This window comes from Moschus berezovskii, chromosome 16 (genome assembly GCF_049115385.1).
Source record: "Moschus berezovskii isolate FMDL1 chromosome 16, NW_MosBer_1.0, whole genome shotgun sequence".
NCBI classification, from domain to species: Eukaryota; Metazoa; Chordata; class Mammalia; order Artiodactyla; family Moschidae; genus Moschus; species Moschus berezovskii.
In genome coordinates, this window is record NC_142475.1 from 68757033 (window position 1) to 68773980 (window position 16948).

The following is a 16948-nucleotide window of genomic DNA, read 5'->3' on the forward strand; positions in this document are numbered from 1 at the left end:
GGCTCAACTGACAAGGAACCAGCAGTGGTAATAAAACGCCGCAGGCCCTAGGAAGCCGAGGATAAAGCTGCTTCTGACTGGGGAGGCTGGCAGAATTCAGATTGAGGAAGCACCAAAACTCCAAAAAAACCACACAGGAAAACAAAACCAACCAAAAAAACCCCCACAAAGACAACGATAATCATCATATCTCAGAGCGTCCTGGGAACACCTTCAGCTTTGTATCTCTGTTCTGCTCTAACCTCATTTCAATCCATTCTTCCCACAGTAACCAGAGCAATTTTTTAAATCACTGTAAATCTGATAATTCCACTCCTTTGCTTAAACTCTTTCCCTGCCCTTAGAATAAAATCCAAACTCTGAATTACTGTCAACAGCCTACAAGCACCCATGTGACCTAACCACTTCCTACCTCTCCAGCTGCCTTGCACCAGGGCTCTTACCCCTGCGGTCACTAGACTCCAATAAGAACAGCCTCTCCCCAGGGCTCACACTCACTGAGCATGTTCCTAACTCCGGTCTCTGGTCCCTGGGTCCCCTCTGCCTGGATGGAAGGATTTCTCTTCAGCCTTTTACACTGAGGCCTTTGTTCAAAGGTCACTTTCTCCTATAAGCCTTCACAATCACCCTAACTAAAGTGCTCCTTCCCCAAATTAATCTCCTGTCATCATCCCGGGCTTTCCATTTTTGTATTTACATCTAAGATAGCATGTGACTTGTTTATTGAGAAGCCCTGACTATAGTGCAAAAACTGTGACTTCTTTACATGCACTCAGTAAACCCCAATATACATTAGCTTGTTTACTGTTTCAACAAACGTGTGGAAAGAAACACTTGGGAATTCCAATTTGCCAAAGAATGTAAGATCTTCAAAGCAGCCATGGCCTCATTATTCCCTCATCAGTCTCCAGAATCACCCATTTCTCCCCTTTCACTAGATCAATTCTATTACCATACATACTAATATACTACAGTATTTTAATAAAATTTTCCTTAAACATATAGATTTACTTAATTTAATAGATAGTTACACAGTGCTTACCAAGTGCCACAGATATATAATTAGTCTATGCTACAACTTTCAATATTTGCATGAATGATTTTGATAACACCCTTAACTAAGGCGTTTTATAAACAAAGAAAACTCAAGGTAAACACAGGTGATTATACAGTGTGATAAAGGATACTTTACTCCAAAGCAAATATTTGCTTTCAAGGTTCTTTTTCTGACAGTAAAATTTCACTGGTTAGCACATTAGAAGAAATTTCCCAAAGACAAAATTTACACTCAATTACAAATTTAAATTATAGTACACTTTCAATTTAAATTGTAGCATGTTTGTTTTAAATCCTGACCTTAAATTAGCTGTTGTTAGTAAAGATGCAGATTTTTACCTTAAAGTTCTAACATTTAAAAAATTAGGTCTTAACCTAATCAAAAAATGGGAAGAAGATCTAAACAGACATCTCTCCAAAGACACACAGATGACTAATAAACACATGAAAAGACCCTCAATATCACTAATTATTAGAGAAATGCAAATCAAAGCTATCACCTCACACTGGTCAAAATGGCCATCATCAAAAAATTGACAAAAAAATAAATGCTGGAGAAGGTGTGGAGAAAAGGGAACCCACCTATACTGTTAGTGGGAATGTAAATTGGTACATTATGGAGAACAGTATGGACGTTTCCTAAAAAACTAAATATAGGACTATCATATGATCCAGCAATCCTATTCCTGGGCATATATCCGGAGAAAACCATAATTGAAAAAGATAAATGCACTCCAATGTTCACTGCAACACTATTTACAATAGCTAAGACATGCAAGCAACCTAAATTCCAAGAGAGAAGTAAATAAAGATGCGGTACAAATATACAATGGAGTATTACTCAGCCATAAGGAAGAATGAAATAATGTCATTTACGGCAATATGGATAAACCTAGAGATTGTCACACTGACTGTAGTGAGACACAGAAAGACAAACATCATATGATATCACCTGTGTGTAGAATCTATAAGAATGGTAGAAATGAATTTCTTTACAAAACAGAGAGTCACAGGTGTAGAAAACAAACCTACAAACCTACGGGTGCAGAAAACAAACCTACAGGAGGGAAGGGGGATAAACTGGGAGACTGGGAATGACATACATACACTACTATATATAAAATAGATAACTAACAAGGACCCACTGTTTTGCATAGGAGACTCTACTCGTTATTCTGTGAGGACCTATATGAGAAAAGAATCTTAAAAAGAGTAGATATATGTATATGTAAAACTGACTCACTTTGCTGTACACCTGAAACTAATAAAACACTGTAAATCAGCTATGCTCCAAGAATAATTATTTTTAAAATCCACAAAACTTAGGACTTAACATACGTGTATTTTTTTTCCCTACCAACTCTTTCCTGTCAATAGAAACTACAGATTCATCCCAGCAATGGTAAAATAAATTCAGAAGACAGTTGTAAGAAAATAAATTAGGCTAATGAGTGCCCTAGAATGGAAAAACTCCAGTTGAGGTTTGAGAGGCAAGAGAGAAGGAAAGAAAATTAAACTGCAGAAACGTCTACACAAGTTCTGTAAACAAGTTTTAATCTATTAGGGAAAAAAAAATCACATGTAAAATAAAAGCAATCACTCAGCTAGAATATGTGCAAGGGCATGTTTATAATGAAATGAAGCTAAATATATGAAACCAAATGCTGAGAGAAGACTTAATAAAACCGGAAGCTTCAATAACAAACAAATTCAAGAATCTTGTATCTATCACCTTTCTCTGAAGAATTTAAAAGCTTCTGGCATATATCCTCTCTATATATCCAGAAAATAAACAACAAAAGAAGCACAAACATTTTATGAAACAATGAAGGAAAAGAAGGTAAACTGCTCTCTGCAGGTCAGAAAGAAGAGAATGTTCAGTCTTCCAGCTCAGAAAACAAAGGGAGACAGTATTATTCATGTCAAGAGATGCAAACACAAAATACAACTTAGGAATTACTCCTCACAAGAAAATCCAAAGCTGCAGATGGCTCCATGAATCTATCTTGTTCTAATGGTTTTCTGAGTGAGCCTGTGTATTTTTTTTTAAACTTGGGCCTGGCCGCCTACATGAGTGTTGGGTCTGTTGCTCTCCCTTCCAAAAATCCAGACCTCAGTACTTCATTAACAATTTTTCTAGAACTGAGCTTCCTTTGCCTTCTTCCTGGAGTGTCCATCTTGTAGAAATGATCGCTGAGGCTCAATATTTCATGATTTAAAGACCTATTAATGTGAACTTTATTTTATTTAAAAAAGAGCTAAGTGGGTGCATAGCTTGTTTTCCTCAAAAAAGTAACTGGAATTTGTGTGTGCATGCTTCCCATCCTCCAGGAGCATGTATGTACCAAAAAAGAAAAGACAAATGTCCTTAGAACTACAATCAAGAGTGTGGTAAGTTCTTTAAAAATCACGAAAAGTCACTAGACTTCAGAGGCAGGAAACACATTTTCCAACGAAACCTATATAGGTATCTGCAGTAGTGGTAACACGTGAGAGATTTTGAAGGCTGGGCACTTAGAAACAGCAGCAAAAATCCTCAGGACAAACAGGTAACAGTCATATAGTCCCATTTGTCATAATTCCTGCCCACCTGGAGGAAAAGACCTACTTATTAATAAAAAAAAAGAAAGAGAAATTGTTGTGAGGCAACCCTGGAATTTTATAGGGAATCACCATCAAAGCCTTATTTTACTTTCACATTTACAAGTATAGGCTGGAAATCACTTTTCTTCTACGTGGGAGACACAGGCTGGAAAGTGGATTTGAGATAGTGTTACAGAGAACTCAGCGCCAGCCTTCTCACTCTGGATTTCACCCTGCAGGTAAGGATGTGAAGGCAAACGAGAAGGGAGCTAGTAGAGCTGAAGGTGTAGAGGACGAAATGGAATGCAGGAGGGCTTGAAGACACGGGAACGTGGCAGCAATAGGAACGGCAGGATTGTGAAAAACTGACAAGAGAACTAAGTCAGTAGCTATTATCTGCACATGGACTGCCAGGGAGAAGGAGGAATCAACACTGCCTCCAGGTTTTGCTTCCCTGGTGGCTCAGACGGTAAAGAATCTGCCTGCAATGTAGGAAACTTGGGTTTGACCCCTGGGTCAGGAAGATCCCCTGAAGAAGGAAATGGCAACTCACTCCAGTATTCTTGCCTGGAGAATTCCATGGACAGAAGAGCCTGATGGACTACAGTCCAAGGGATCACAAAGAGCTGGACATGACTGAGCGACTAACACAACAGGACAAATAACTAGAAATGGGGGGGAGGGTGGAACATGGCAAAATGAATGGTGAACTGGCTTAAGTAATTACTAGTCCTAGCTGGAAATGCCTGCATGTGACCCTCCCTGGTGCCAGGCACTGTTTCCAGGTGCTTTGGGAATAGCAGTGGACACAACTGGCAAGCACCCCTGCCCTCATGGAACTTACCGTCTCGTGGCAGATAACAGCTAAGTAAATAGGCAAATATATATTACTGGAAGAGAAGGGCCGAATGGGATTTTAAACAGGAGGGTCTGACTGATATAGCAACATCTGAACAAATACCTACAGGTGAGGGAGTGGACTTGACAAGGAACCAGGGAAGTGTCAGCAAGCAACAGACCAGTATTTCCAAATAATTTCACTTCAGGATGCTTTTGAAGTTAGCAGCAATTGCAACGTATCTCTTTCATGACTGGGACTCAAGTCTGATTTCCTTGGGCTAGCATTTGGTAACTATCTTACTCAACCAAGGAAACTTCACCAATAACACAATGATAATAAACTGCCTAGAAGGTCAATGTGCTTACACTGGCTGTTTACATTCCTTACATGAGAGAAAAGGGCTGTATAAAATAACAAAACCAAAGCGCTGTTAGAACATGTTTGTACAAAGCTGAAGACAATCATCTTGTTCTCAAAGCAATCATTGATGTGGCAACTCTGAGACTTGTGATTTAAATCAAAGGTGCTAAAGAATGATTATGAATCATGCAATTAAGCTATGAAGCAGGATATTGCTGAGAAAAATCATTCACAGCACCATAAAACTGTCAAAAATAAAAATAGTACTATCATCAACACCAGAAGTAATATCATCCTTTGATTTTATAATCTGCTTCTCAGCAGAGCTGAATTCTAGTCTAAGCCCTGTCATTTACTGGTTTTGGATCTTTGGGTCTGATTCTCATCTATGAAGGGCAGCCCATCTGATTTTTCAGATTCCTTTCAATACTGAGTTTCAACCTGGCAAGTTAGGATTCTTATGATGGCTAGTTTATGTACTCTGGTTTACTTCATCTTGCAATAATATTACAAATAAGTACCCACCAAAAAGAGTACAACTTATAAGTTCTGTATAAAGTGAGATGAACTTCTTTTTCAGCACCAGAGTTTAGTGCTTAAAATGAGGCTACACTCACTGAAAAAGTGCTGCCTTTCTTCATGCCTCTTTGAGAACAACCCTCAAGATGCTGAGGTTTCAGTATCATTCGAGAGTGGTTTTGATTGAAGCGACTTAGCAGCAGCAGCAGATGATCATATCTCTAGCACGACAGAATAGTAATGAGACCTTTTCCAGTGGGATTCAGTCTTTGAAAACTGTTCCAAAGCAACCTCCAAGCAATGGTTCTGCAGGAAGGTTTTTCTTTCTACTGTTTTGAAGATGAATGCCCATCTGATTGCATAATAAAGAAAACGGCCCAAGTTACTGTGGACTATGCCTGCAATGCAGGAGACCTAGGTTCGATCCCTAGGTCGGGAAGATCCCCTGGAGAAGAGAATGGCAACCCACTCCAGAATTCTTGCCTGAAGAATCCCATGGACAGACCATGGGGCCTCAAAAAGTCAGACACGACTGAGCGACTAACGTGAGCCAGACACTACTAAGTAGTAACTCATTTAATCCTCAGGAAAAAAATCCTATAATGCTGGATCTATTATTATTCTCACTATACACATGCAAAAACAAAGTCATAGAAAAGTCAAGCAAACTGCAGGAGTTTTCATAATTAATAAGTAGATTCAAACCCCAACATTCCAGCTTCAAAGCCTGCCCGCTTAATCTCCACAATCCACTGCCTGTGCAAACCTCCGTGTCCTTGTTGAAATAACAGCCCCATTACCAGCCGCACTCTTCTTGTAAACTTTGTAACACGAAGTCAAAATAAAGGCTCCTAGTAAGCTCTCTGCCGAGTTTCTCCTACAGTTTCTGAACCACGAACTAGACATGTACGTTACAAAGTATAAAGTCTCTGCAGTACCTGAGGTCTCTCGAGATTTGCGTGGTGGGTGGAGGGAAGAGTTTCGTGGCCCGGAGCTAGTGCGGTTAACACGCGCTCCGAAGCTACAGCCTGACCCTGTCTCCCTCCTTTCCTCCCTCCCGGGGCTCACGCCACGGGGCCGCCCGCCCGCGCCCTGCGCTACTGCTCCGCGCGGAAGTGGTACCGGGACCCGTCCGGCCAAACCACACCTGCCTCTGGCGCGCCCCGCAAGGGTGCCTCCACCGGGTCGGCGCGGCGCCGGGCCGCCTGCCCACGCTTACCTTCGGGGACAGACGCCCAGCGCGTGGCGAGCGGGAAGCGTGGCCACAGCTGCGCCACACTCCACAGGCTTCCACGCCGCGCCTCGCGCCCCCAGCGGCCCCCGCCGCGTTCCCCGCCCCCGCGGCAAGCCACGCCCCCACCTATCAACGGCGCCGTCTCGGCCGCTAGCCCCGCCCAAGCCGCGGGGGGCAGGGCTTTTGCCCACTCAGCTCCACCCTCTCAGCCTCCGGGGGCGGAGCTTCCAAGAGGAGCTGTAGGCGGGTAGCAGCCCAGGAGGGCCTGGGGCTGTCCGACCCCGAGGGAGGAAGGGCGGGACGCTAGCAGAGGGAAAAGGTGAAAGGAGAGAAACAGCCTTGGCGGGTAGGATGAGGAAAGAGGCTTGGGAAAGGGAAGAGAGGCCACTCTGCCCGGGCTCCAGCTAAGGTGTTGGACTGGGTAAGACAACGTAACATAACAAGAGTTCACTTATTCAGGGCATTGGCTAATCTCATTCTCTTCGGACAGTCACAAGAATTCTGGGTTCCAAGCGTGAGAAGTCATAGGGAACGTTTTCGAGGGGCAAAGAAAGGAAGCAATTCCTTTACTGATCTTCATCACACAGCCTCCTTGTTTTAAAAATTGTGGAAAGGACTCCCAGAAAAAATTCTCACTCCAGATTTGTTGTTCAGTCACTCGGTTGTCTCCAACTCTTTGCGACCCAATGGACTGCAGCACGCCAGGCTTCCCTGTCCTTCATCATCTCCCTGAGTTTGCTCAAACTCACATCTATTGAGTCGGTGATGCCATCCAACCATCATTCCAGATTTAAATTAATGTTAATCATTCCTTTTCCCTTCAAACAGCTCCCCTCAAACAACTTTTAAACAGAGCAGACCCGAGTTTTGCATTAATGCCCATTGTGTACTACTATGAAGTTTGCCATGGTGTGTATGGATAAAGAGAAAAAAAAAATCAGACCTCTGGAAAGGAATTATTTTAATTACTAATTTATTTGATTTGGGAAGGTGAAAAAACGATTTAAGGAATCAAGTCAATAACTAATGGAATTATGGGGGGAAACACACAACTCACTTTACCACAAACAGGAATGATATACAGAAACCTTTACTAGAAGATTTTCTGAAAATAGTGCCAAGAGGCCAGCCTAGCTGTGTGGCCTGAAGGGAAGTCACAATATCTGAAGTCCTCAATTTCCTTATCTGTAAGGTGAAGTGATTAGGCCTAGAGACCTCATGATCTCTTAAATATCCTTCCTCACTCCACATTATCCTGCCAGGCTCAGTGATTAAGGGAGAAGGGCCATGGGAAAGGTGCTGTCCAGTTAGGAGACACACAGAGAAATTGAGAATTTTTAGAAAAGGCCTCAGAGATCTCTGGCATCATTTCACTGAAGCACTCCTCTCTGACTTTTCTATTTGTTATAATAGTAACACTCCAGTCCTAGCTCAAAAGTTTAGAGGCTTCTTCCTTCTTAATCCTCACAACTAGTCACTAGGTCCTTGATTTTCTCCATTTCAAGGTCTCTTCAATGACCCCTCTCATTTTCACTGTCATCTCTGTACAGAGTACAAATGCAAAGAACTCAGAATCTTGTATCTGACCCTCACTTACTTTTTCCACCTACAATCTCCAACTGTTCTCTGTGTATGTACACATTTGTCTGACAGACTGTCTTCTCATTGTATGGTACACACAATAAACAGCCAACGCTTCTGCCATGGCACACTTATAGCCACTATTCCCTGCTCAGAATACCTTTCCTCAGTCCTAGTTACCTGTCAGGACTACAATAGCTCAGCTCAGGAACTTCTCTATGTAATAAAATGGCTGCAGTGCTTAGAATCTGTACTGCTCCACTTGGCACTCAGCAACAACTGCTTGTTTTGTTTTCTCTGTAATTTATCATATTTATCTTCAAAAGTAAACCATAAGCTATTTACTGAATGTCCCCAAGCTCCAGCCAATCCAGGAAGAAAAAGCTATTTTCAATATCTCAAAAAGCCTCAGTTCAGTTCAGTTCAGTTCAGTCGCTCAGTCGTGTCCGACTCTTCGCGACCCCATGAATCACAGCACGCCAGGCCTCCCTGTCCATCACCAACTCCCAGAGTTCACTCAAACTCACGTCCACAGAGTCGGTGATGCCATCCAGCCATCTCATTCTCCGTCGTCCCCTTCTCCTCCCGCCCCCAACCTTTCCCAGCATCAGAGTCTTTTCCAGTGAGTCAACTCATCGCATGAGGTGGCCAAAGTATTGCAGTTTCAGCTTTAGCATCAGTCCCTCCAATGAACATCCAGGATTGATCTCCTTTAGAATGGACTGGTTGGATCTCCTTGCAGTCCAAGGGACTCTCAAGAGTCTTCTCCAACACCACAGTTCAAAAGCATCGATTCTTCGGCGATCAGCTGTTTTCACAGTCCAACTCTCACATCCATACATGACCACGGGAAAAACCATTGCCTTGACTAGACGGACCTTGGTTGGCAAAGTAATGTCTCTGCTTTTTAAAATACTATCAAGGTTGGTCATAACTTTCCTTCCAAGGAGCAAGCGTCTTTTAATTTCATGGCTGCAATCAGCATCTGCAGTGATTTTGGAGCCCAAAAAAATAAAGTCTGACACTGTTTCCACTGTTTTTCCATCTATTTCCCATGAAGTGATGGGACCAGATGCCATGATCTTTGTTTTCTGAATGTTGAGCTTCAAGCCAACCTTTTCACTCTCCTCTTTCACTTTCATCAAGAGGCTTTTGAGTTCCTCTTCACTTTCTGCCATAAGGGTAGTGTCATCTGCATATCTGAGGTTATTGATATTTCTCCCAGCAATCTTGATTCCCCCTGGTGCTTCTTCCAGCCCAGCGTTCCTCATGATGTACTCTGCATATAAGTTAAATAAGCAAGGTGACAATATACAACCTTGACGTACACATTTTCCTATTTGGAACCAGTCTGTTGTTCCATGTCCAGTTCTAACTGTTGCTTCCTGACCTACATACAGGTTTCTCAAGAGGCAGGTCAGGTGGTCTGGGATTCCCATCTCTTTCAGAATGTTCCACAGTTTATTGTGATCGACACAGTCAAAGGCTTTGGCATAGTTAATGAAGCAGAAATAGATGTTTTTCTGAAACTCTCTTGCTTTCTCCATGATCCAGCGGATGTTGGCAATTTGATCTCTGGTGCCTCTGCCTTTTCTAAAACCTGCTTGAACATCTGGGAGTTCACGGTTTACATACTGCTGAAGCCTGGCCTGGAGAATTTTGAGCATGACTTTACTATCATGTGAGATGAGTGCAATTGTGTGGTAGTTTGAGCATTCTTTGGCATTGCCTTTCTTTGGGATTGGAATGAAGACTGACCTCTTCCAGTCCTGTGGCCACTGCTGAGTTTTCCAAATCTGCTGGCATCCTCAAAGAAACTATATATTCATCTACAATTAAGCTATTCAGGTTACCTATCACAGAAAGATTCTCTGTTTTTGTCTGAAATTATACAATGCTGAAGTTACACAATTACTTCAAGTTAACCCATGGACAGAGGAGCCTAGTGGTCTACAGTCCACAGAGTCTAAGAATTGAACACAACTTAGCAACTAAACAACAACAACCAAAGCTTTGATGGGCAGTTATATGTGACTGATCAAAAACACAGGAAAATAAATTATTATTAAATAAGACTTTGTTTTGAAGACCAAATCTTTGAGATTCATGGAGCTACATAAAAACAAAAAGTAGCCTACCCATTCTTTGTCACCCCATGGCCAAATAAGTGATGTACCTCTCTGTGTGTGTGCTGAGTAGCTTCAGTTGTGTCCGACTCTTTGTGACCCCCATGGACTGTAGCCCACCAGGCTCCTCTGTCCATGGGATTCTCCAGGCAAGAATCCTGGAGTGGGTTGCCATGCCCACCACAGGGGATCTTCCTAACCCAGGGATCAAACCCATGCCTTTTACATTTCCTGCACTGGCAGGCGGATTCTTTACTGCTACTGCCACCTGGAAAGCCCAATGTATCTATAGTGAGTAAGTGAAGTCGCTCAGTCGTGTCTGACTCTTTGTGAACCCATGGACTGTAGCCTACCAGGCTCCTCAGTCCACGGGATTTTCCAAGCAAGAATACTGGAGTGGGTTGCCATTTCCTTCTCCAGGGGATCTTCCCGACCCAGGGATCAAACCCAGGTCTTCCACATTGTAGGCAGACGCTTTACTGTCTGAGCTACCAGGGAAGCCCCTATAGTGAGTGCTTAAAAATATATTCATCAGATTATGATTATTTTCAGTTTTTCTTAAGTTCTCTCCCTCGCTTGCTATAATTAAAATACTGGCCTTTTCTTTTTCATGCAAATAAAGCTGAAGGAGTTTCCCTTTCTAATTTCAAATAAACTTTCAAGAATAAGATAAACAAGAATCACACAGCACCTCTTGGTGTTGGACTAGAAAAGGTTTTAGTATTCCAGAAATAAACCCTCAATTCACAGTAAACTGCCCTGTGTTAGGGGGCCCTAGGTACTATCAAGATCTTTAGAAAGTAAAATTTCCTTCACTGCAACCTTACCCACATGAAACAAGTAGAAGCAGAACCAAGTTTGCAGAACTATACCAAGTAAAAGAGTGAAAACTGATTTGCAATCTATCAATGGCTCCTTGTGTTTTGAAAATGTCACTGGCATGTTTAAGGGAGGCCGCAGAGCTCTGAAGTCTGGCCTAAACATCTATAAATCACCAGTCACAGCAAACCTTTCTAATATTCTAGAGATTTAAGAAGTATTAAACAGGCAGACTAAACAACAGTCACACTTCATTTTACAGAGTGGTTGTACCAGAGGCTATTTATTATAGACTCTTGGAACTTTTCCTCTCCTCAGAGTGTGAGGTGACTATTAAGAGCAGAGCCTTGGGACTTACCTCGTGACCCCACCTGCCAATGCAGGGCACACGGTTCGATCCCTGATCCAGGAAGATTCCACATGCTGTGGAGCGGCAAAGCCCATGTGCCACAACTACTGAGCCCGTGCTCTAGAGCCCAGGGAACTGCAACTACTGAGCCCCGCGCATCTAGAGCCTGTGCTCCACAACAAGAGAAGCCACAATAATGAGAAGGCAGCACAACACAACAGTGTAGCCCCCCGTTAACCGCAACGAGAGAAAACCTGTGCAAAGCAACAAAGACCCAGTACAGCAAAAAAAAAAAAAAAGCAGAGCCTTGGGGAAACCGCTGAATCCAGAAGAATAAGATGGAGTAACAAAGGCCCTATTTGCCCTCCCATATAAACCAACAACAAGGAAACAGACAACATATATAAAACAACAGTTCTTAAGATATTGCATATTAGGCAGTGAAGGAGAGTGAGCCCTCATGGATGGGAAGTGAACAAAGTTTACCTCAGTTTATAACCTTCAGAGAAATTACAGGCGATGGAAAGGAAAGGAGAATCACAGGCAAGTCCAGCAGATTCCCTGAGCTGAGGAGACAGAGCTGTGAGTTCAGGGAGAACAAGATGGCTGGAATTCACAGGACGAAGTCGGGGAGACAGACAAACAACAGAGAATCCCAGAGATCTGCAAAGGGTCCTCCTTGAGAATTCAGCAGAGCTGGTCAGTGCATGCATGGAAGGAAACTATACTCGGGGTTGAGGAAAGAACAAGCCACTGAAGCATCAGAAGGAACAATACTGAGCACTCACAGAGGGCCAGGAATAGTGGCTGTTCACACCAGGCCAACTAGAAAACCTCCCAATTCAATTCAATCAGGAGAGTATTCAGAAAGATCTTGCTTTGGTACTGGAAAGTGTGTGTGTGTGTGTGTGTGTGTGTGTGTGTGTGTGTGTGCGCGCGCGCGCGCACCCACTCAGTCATGTCCAACTCTTTGAGACCCATGGATTGTAGCCCACCTGGCTCCTCTGTCCATGGAATCCTCGAGGCAAGAACAGTGGTACGGGTTGCCATTTCCTTTTCTTGGGGATCTTCCCAATCCAGGGATTGAACCCCCATCTCTTGCATTGGCAGGTGGGTTCTTTACCACTGTGCCACCTGGGAAGTCTATCTGAATCATTACCTCTTTCTCAACTGTAGTTCCAAATTTCTAACTACCTGCTAAATATCTCCCCTCATAAATGAATAAGTTAATGGTTTCCCTTCAATTATCTTTTATTCATAGTACCTCCTCATACCCAGTCACACTAGTACAAAACCTTGGATTCTTCTTGGATTTCTCCCTAAATCTTCCTTCCCTTTCCCATTTAGGTTCTGAGAATCTTTGATAATTTTGTTGTTCTGCGGAAATGAAAGAACCAATCCTCAAATTCATATAGAATTGCAGGGGGGCCATATAGCCAAAACAATACTGAACAAGGTCTCACACTTACTGATTTCAAATTTTGTCAGAAAGCTATAATGATCAAAACAGCATGATCTCAGCATAAAGATAGCTCTATAGACCACTGGAATAGAATAGAGTTAATAAATAAACCTGTACATCCATGGCCCACTAATTTTCATCAAGAGTGCCAAGATGATTCAGTGGGAAAAGGACAGTCTCTTCATATGGTTGTTGGCCAACTGGCTATTCACATGTAAAAGAATCAAACTGGACCCCTCCCTCACACCACATGTAAAAATTAACTGAAGATGGATCAATGACTTAAAAGACTAAAAACTATTAAAACTCTTAGATGGAAACACAGGGGTGAATTTTTACAACACTGGATTTGACAATGGATTCTTAGATAGGGCACCATAAATACAACCAATAAAAGAAAAAATAGGTAAATTAGACTTCAATTCTTAGATATGATGCCAAAAAGAGTTAAAACTTTTTGTGAATCAAAGGTCATTATCAGGAAATTAACATAACAATCTAGAGTGAGAAAATACAACTGCAAATCAAATATCTGATAAGAGTCTAGTATCCAGGATAAAGAAGTTGTACAGCTCAACAAAAAGATAAATAACACAATTAAAAAGTCAGCAAAGGGCCTGAATAGACATTTCTCCTAAGAAGATATATAAATGGCCAATAAGGACATGAAAGGATGTTCAACATCACTAGTCATTAGAAAAAAGGAAATCAGAACTACAAAGAGATACCACTTGACATGCACTAGGGTAAAAATAATAAACAATAATCAATAATCAACTTAGTAGGTTAGTGAGGATGTGGATAAACTGGAGCCCTCGTACATTGTTGGTAGGAAAGTAAAATGGTGCAGCTGCTGGGGAAAACAATTTGGCAGTTCATCAAAAAGTTAAATATAGAATTACCATGTGACCAAGCAGTTTCACACCTAGATATATATCCCAAAGAACTGAAACCAGTTACCCAAATAAATATTTATACATGTATGTTAATAGCATTATTCACAACAACCAAAAGATGGAAACAACCAAATGTCCATCCACATAGACAAACTGTGGTACATACACGCAATGGAATACTAGTCAGTCATAAAAAGGAATGAAGCACTGATGCATGCTACAAGGTGGGTGAATGCAAAAACATCATGCTAAGTGAAAGAAGTTAGACACAAGAGGTTACAACCTGAATGAATCCACTTATATACAATATTCAGGATAGGTCCAAAGGAAAAGAGAGCAGGCTGGCAGTTGCTAGGGGCTGAGGGACTGGACAATAACTCATTAATGCATATGGGGTTTAATTCCAGGGTGATGATAATGTTTGCAACTAGACAGAAGTAGTGGTTGCAAAACAGTGTAAATAATCAAAATATCTCTGAACTGTACACTTTGAAATGGTTAACTTTATGTTACATGGATTTCACTTTAATTAAAAAAAAAAAAACCTTAATGATGACTGAATGAGACCTTATCAGCTTAGGCTCCTAGATCCTCTATATTTTGACTATCATGTGACCTTTACTTCCCCTTCATGTACTTCGTGCTCTAAGCAAAACAAGCCCTTTCCTTTATATGCAACATAGACTTCATTTCTCTCTATATATAACTGATTTTTCAAGGCATTATTCAAATACAAGCTCCTTTAAGGATTTTTTTTTAATCTTTTAGTGGGGATGCTCTCTTTTCTGTAAGCTCCTATGAGCATTTATCTGCACCTTTTGTTTTCCACTTCAGCATATTTCTTTATATCTATATATCCTCTGTTATCCAGGAATTGTCAACAAGATCCATAAGTGATTCACCCTGTTATTCCCAGGATCCTTAGGACACTCTTACACAGAAAAGACACCTAAATACTTATTAAAGGAAAAAGATGAATAGAAAATGAATTTCTGCATATGAATCCTCTCAGCTTTCACTACAAGACTAGAGATGTGTTTTCCTGGGAATATATTTGGCTCCAGAATGTCTAAAACACTTTGAAAATTACACATGATTTTACAATTACACAGAATATTACAATTTCCTGATGAAATGGTTATTAAAATATTTCTGAACACTAACATAAAATAACTAGAATTGTTTGTATCCTTAATAATTTCTAATGCTAACAGTACAAGTCATGATAATAATTTCCATTAATAACAGTTCTATAGCACATATGTGCTGCACTCTCCAAGCACTTTATATATAGAGCAGCTATATAAAATTATCACCCTATTTTACAGGTGAAAAAACACAAAGTCAAGTAACGTGGCCAAATGTCACTTAGCCAGTAACTAGTATGCTTGGGATTAGAACCCAGGTACTTTGTTTTTTAAACATGTTTATTTATTTGGCTGTACTGGATCTTAGCTGTGGCACGCAGGATCTTTTTTCTTTTTTTACTTGCAGCACATGAGATCTTTAGTTGCGGCATATGAACTCTTAAATGTGGCATGTAGGATCTAGTTCCCTGACCAGGGATCAAACCTGCACCCTCTGTATTGGGAGTGCAGTCTTAACCTCTGGATCACCAGGGAAGTCCCAGAGCCCAGGTACTTTGGTTCCAGAGTCCACGCTTTTATTTATTTATTTATTGGGTCACACTGCACTGCACTGCACTGCACATGGGATCTTAGTTCCCTAACAGATCCAACCTGTGTCTCTTGTATTGGGAGCATGGAGTCTTAACCACTGGACTCCCCCAGAGTCCATACACTTAACTACTATGCCCTGTCACCTCTCTACAATAGGAGTTTTACTGTGCATAATAAAATGGCTTGGAAAGGTCAGTGAGTGTCCAATAAAACATTTCCTAATATTTCAGAGCAGGTTAATATGAAACTTTCACTTTTTTTCAGACTGTGTTTGAAATTTTGAGATGGTTGATAACTTTTAGAACTACATTTGATTTCACTGTATTGAAAGTCTCTTGAAAGTGAAAGTGTTAGTTGCTCATTTATGTCCAACTCTTTGTGACTCCACAGACTGTAGCCTGCCAGGCTCCTCTATCCATTGAATTCTCCAAGCAAGAGTACTGGAGTGGAGCAGGTAGCCATATGGTTCTCCAGGGGATCTTCCCAACCCAGGGATCGAACCTGGGTCTCCTGATTGCAGGTGGATTCTTTACCATCTGAGCAATCAGGGAAGACTGAAAGCATTTTGACTGAGAAACAAATTTGAAGCAAGAACACAATGTAACACACGATTAAAGATGTAACTGGATGAACTGTATATAATAAAGGAACACAATAAAAGTATAAGTACACAATGGGACTATAGACACTGAAATATAAAGGAGCCTGATAATTTGATAAAGACTTCTGACAATATAATTGTAAAGTGTGATTTTCTGTATCTCAAATTCCAATATAATTCTTGTGTAAAACAGGGAGTATGTATCTTTTTGCTTAAATGCATGTTGGTTTACATAAACATAAATGTTATAGTGAAGGACTCTAACTCTATAAAAGAGAATTAGTAACCTATGATGTAATTACATTCATCTCATATAGCAGTGGACCAAAATAACAATTAGAGGTTGTTCATCTTAGGAAATAAAATCTTTGAATTCGACATCCAATTAAATCATTTTCTCAACTCTCAGAAGTCTTTTCTATTAATCTTGCATGTAGAAAGTCACTTATTAATAATGTACTCTATAATTTTATTTGACACTGGAATTTGGAGTAGGCCTTTGGGTTTAAATTTGTCTAAAATGATTTATATGATATGGTCAGTAAGTTTTAATCCATGATTAATTACCCATGTTTCCTTTAAAATGCTGCCTAATTCAGATTCCATTAATGGACACAGAGATCACAAGGTCATTTTTATGCATTCTTTTATATGCTAAGGGGGGGAAATAATTTACTACCTTATTTTCATGATTCAATAGATTATGTTATAAATAAGGAAAAGTTTTTTGCTTTTTTCCAGTTTGGGTCCCAGAGTTCAGCATTAACAACTTTATTCATATGAATTTACTTTCTAAGATTTTATTGTAGATTAACCTTTTACCTAATTAAAACATTTCCAAG

The 16948-nt window shown here is 40.9% G+C and overlaps 1 protein-coding gene across 3 annotated transcripts in view; it reads right to left on the reverse strand.

Annotated features, from left to right (window-relative positions):
* Window positions 1-16948, reverse strand: part of SGK3 (serum/glucocorticoid regulated kinase family member 3) — a 116105-nt gene that overhangs the window by 60079 nt on the left and 39078 nt on the right. Inside the window, exon 1 of one of the 3 annotated variants that reach the window (XM_055432580.2) lies at window positions 6579-6691. The exons of 1 other annotated variant lie outside the window; for it this stretch is intronic. The gene's annotated coding sequence lies outside the window, so the exon portion shown is untranslated. Of the gene's footprint in view, window positions 1-6297; window positions 6401-6578; window positions 6692-16948 lie in introns of those variants that run through there. One more of the 3 variants, XM_055432579.2, reaches the window with a different exon arrangement.